Consider the following 4,560-nt stretch of genomic DNA (forward strand, 5'->3'; position numbering starts at 1 on the left):
AAATTGGACATCATCCACATTAAGAACTTTTGTGGTTCAAAGAACACCACTTCATCCCACAGAAAGTAGACTGATGATTGCTTAGAGCTGCGGTGATTCAGGAATTGGACAGTGATGGCTAAAGGTTTCCTTTTGTAGTGATGATAGGTTCTAAAACTGACTATGGTGCTGTTTGCACAAATCTGTGACTATACTAAAAAATCATCGAACTGTACACTTTAAATGAGTGAGTTGTATGTGAATTATATTTCAGTAAAGCTGTTACCAAAAAAGTAATCATGATAACCCCTTTATGTGTTTTCTTTCTTTTTATATTATTTTTTTATTTCGGCATATTACAGGGGTACAAATGTTTAGGTTACATATATTTTCTTTGCCTCAGAACTTCAAGCATGTCCATCCCCCAGACGGTGTGCACCGCACCCATTAGGTGTGAATATACCCATCCCCTTCTCCACCCTCCCACCTGCCTGACAGCTGATGAATGGTACTACTGTATGTGCACATAAGTGTTGACCAGTTAATACCAATTTGATGGTGAGTACATGTGGTGCTTGTTTTTCCATTCTTGTGATACTTCACTTAGTGGAATGGGCTCCAGCTCTATCCAGGATAATACAAGAGGTGCTAGATCACTATTGTTTTTTGTGGCTGAGTAGAACTCCATGGTATACGTAGATCACATTTTATTAATCCACTCACGTATTGATGGCACTTGGGTTGTTTCCACATCTTTGCAATTGTAAATTGTGCTGCTATAAACATTCTAGTACAGATGTCTTTTTTATAGAACGTCTTTTTTTCCCTTGAGTAGGTGCCCAGTAATGGGATTGCTGGATCCTTTTACGTGTTAATGTAACATATTCTTTGAAAAACTATAACATTTTTCCAAAGAAACTTAAAATAGTGGTATAGCTTGACATTTTTGCAGCTATCTTTAATGTCAGCCTAATAGAAGACTACTGGTTCTCATATCTGCTTCTACATTCAATGTTACAACATCACACGGCATGTAGCCTTTATAATATTCCACCACACACTTAAGAGAGAATGAAAATCAAAAAGGCAAATGATATCTTAGTATTATTATGAAAATAGTTTTAACCTTCCAGACTCCCCGAGTCTCGTGGACCTCCAGAAACCCCCCAGACGACCACCCTTCGAGAAACATCTCTACTGTGAAAATTAGTATTTTCTCCTTTGTTATTAGTAAGTACCTTGCCAGGAGATACACTTTCGGGTTATGTAAGTACCTGTTCCTTTTTTTTCTTTCTTTTTTAGAGACAGAATCCTCACTCTGTCGTCCAGGCAGGAGTACAATGGCATCGTCATAGCTCACTGCAACTTCGAACTCCTGGGCTTAAAGGATCCTCCTGCCTCAGCTTCCTGAGTAGATGGGACTATAGGCGCCACCACTGCGCCCAGCTAATTTTTCTGTTTTCTATGTTTTGTAGAGATGGGGTCTCGCCATATTGCCCAGGCTGGTCTCGAACTCCTGGCCTCATGGGATCCTCCCGCCTCAGCTTCCCAAAGTGCTGCGATTATAGGCAAGAGCCACCGCGCCCGGCCCTTTTATTAATCTTTCATGTCCAGTTTGGGCATGCATTTAGGATTTTTGCCTCTGCTAGGTGTTTGGTGGTTTTCTGCATCACTGTTTCTTCATTATTTTTGTTGGCTTTCTACTGCAAGAAAGAGCTTTCACTCTCCGCCACTCATTTATTTGCCTCAGTATCCACTCACGCATTCTTATTTTATTCAATGTTTCAATCCGTTATCATCATTTATTCTCAATCTCAAATTGGCCCAGCTTTGGGGATGGGTCGTCCGAAGGCTCCGATGAACTGCGTTAAGAAATTTCCTCCCACTGATTCAGGAAAGCGACAGGCCTAAGGATGCAGCTAAACATCCCGGGTCGTGAGCTTGGGGCCAAAGCCCGGGGACGGTCCCGCGCGCCCACCAGGACCCAGCCCGCGGATGCGCCGGGCGCCGCGTCCCTGGACGCAACGCCCAATCCGGGCTGGCCCCGCCTCTTCCGCGAGTCATGGCCACGCCCCCTCACGCCGATTGGTCAGGCCATCAGCTCGGCGCCGCGCAGGGAAGACCCGGAGGATCGCAATTAACCCAAGGGATGGGCCGCGCGGCCTTGCTGCGCATGCTCGCAAGGAGCCCGCCTGGGCGTTCCGAGAGGCTAGTTCTCCCGCGGGGTCGCGCGCACGGGCACGGGGCTCGCTCCCGAGGGCAGGTTGGGGCGGGGAGCGGGCGCCGGGGTCCTAGTGGCTGGAGCGGCCTGGGCCGCCAGGTTGACGCCTGCGGCTGCAGTGGCCGAGGCCCAGGGACGCGCCGCGGCTGTCACCGGAGGGAGGGCCCCGCTGCCGTCGGTGAGGACTGGACCCAGCGGGGGGAGGGTCCCGCGGCGTGGACGCGCCCCCGGCCCGGCTCTCTCGGAGGTCCCAAGGGCCGCTGGTGCTGGGGAGGGGGTCCCCCGGCTCTGCGTCCCAGCGTTCGCGCCGCCCCCTGTCCGTCCCCTCTTTCCCCCTCGCTCCTCCTTCCCGAAACCCACCGCTACCCGGACTGACACCCCCAAATCAGGGAGCCCCACATTCGTCCGCCTTTCCTGGCCGTGTCTGCCCCATTCGGTGCTGCGCCCCCCGGACCTATCCCCAGTCCCATCCCATCTCTGCAGCTCTGGAGGTCCCAGTGACCTTGCACTTTTTGCCGGTTTTACACCACCTCCTTCCACTTCTGATTCTATAGATCGCCAGTTATGGCTTTCAAACTTTATAGACTCAACCTACACCGAAAAATACATTTTACGCGTATACCCTGTGGCTGTAGATCTAGATGACTGAGCCGCACGTTTCAAGGGAGATGCTTACCCTAAGCTCACATGACGCAGCCAGATCTATTCTAATTCAATTGTTTTCCATTCTGTTCCACTCCTTTCCAAAAGACTGTTGCTAACCCACTGAGTCAGGACCTAATAGGTCTGATCTGGTTTGAAACCCTCAATTTCCTTTATTCCTTGCATTTGGAGGATGCGGAGCTCCCGCAATCAGATACACACGTGCAAACTTCAATTCCAAAGAAAGAGTACGTTTTTATTTTGGCATTTCTGCTTTCTGGGGCCAGTGTGATTTTCAGGACTTGATTTATTCAGATTTTCTCGTGTGATTGGATCAGGTTTATCTTGTTCCTTTTCCAAATGCTACTAGTTGAACTATTGAAGAGTGTGTGAGGTTGGGGCTAGATTGTGGTGCGTTTATAATGGCAAGCTGACGAGATGGAGATGATTTGTATTGAGGACAGACGTGATGAAAGTTAAGCTTTAGGAAGAGAAACCCCTGGCCACCCTCTGGGGAGATTTGGAGTGGCTCCTGCTGAAGACTGCAAGATGTTATGAATGTTTGGTGTGGGCTGGAGAGAGGTGGTGAGGACCCAAGTCCCAAGGAGATGGCAGGTGGGGGCGATCAGGTGCAAAGGGAATGAGATTTGAGGATGCGTTGCGCGAGGTACAGAAGGAGTAAGAATGACTAAGATGCTGACTGAGAGTGCAGGGAAGCTGTGGGGCTGGGGGTCCCGTTAGCAGGGAGCTCCCTTTCTGAATCCTCTGTATTTCTAAGTTGCTTTGGAGCAGTGGTTCTCCGGCAGTTTGGCCCCTCGGGCAATGTTGGTTGTTACAGCTTTGGAGGGGGATGATACTGGCATCTAGCAAGTAGAGGCCAGGGATGGAGGCTGCTAAACATCCTACATTGAACAGAACAGCAAGCCACAGCAAAGGACTGTCTGGTCCAAAATGCCAATGGTGCTTAGGTTGCGAAACCCCACATAGTAATTCTTAATCTTTTGGGGGACCTCTGACTTCTCCCAGGAGCAACGCCTATAGGCATGCACAGTCTGTGCATATGATCATAGAGGGGTTCGTGAACAAGGCAAAAGCACACCTCTGAACCTCGTGGCTCATTGCTGGGGGATGGGGGCAGCCATTGGGATCATCCCAGAACTTTTTTAAAGAGCAGGACCTGGGCAAAGAACTCCTTATTTTTGTGTAATGGTTTAGTTTATGAAAGAATTTCACTCACTCTATCTCATTTGCCACTTTTCCTATTTTACAGGTGAAACCAGCCCAGAGAAGTTACAGGACTTGCCCCAGACCTCCTGCCCAGCAAGCCAGCACCAGAGACCCAGGTGTTAGTGGATGATGGTGGTAGTTCTGTCTCTCACGTGTGAAGGTAATTCTGTTGATGCACTGTTAGCTGCCAAGACAGGCTCCTGGCTTTCAGGACCTTACCGATTAGAGTTTGGACCCAGTGGTGTCTGAGAGGCACCTAACAGTGCTTAATATTGTGTAGGTCTTGGGTCTACACTGAGCCCTTGGTGACCACCAGCAGGGCAGCAGTTTCAAAGCAGGCCACCTGAGTATTGCATTCAGTTCAGGGTATTGGCTGTACCCTCAGTTTTGGGGAAGAGGAAAGAGGAGAAGAGACTGATGAACCATAAACCTTGAGACTTTTGAACTTTCCACTTACATCTGCTTGACTTTTACCCCTTTCACTTATCAAA

Source organism: Propithecus coquereli, unplaced genomic scaffold (assembly GCF_000956105.1).
Source record: "Propithecus coquereli isolate 6110/MARCELLA unplaced genomic scaffold, Pcoq_1.0 Scaffold27, whole genome shotgun sequence".
Classification (NCBI taxonomy): Eukaryota; Metazoa; Chordata; class Mammalia; order Primates; family Indriidae; genus Propithecus; species Propithecus coquereli.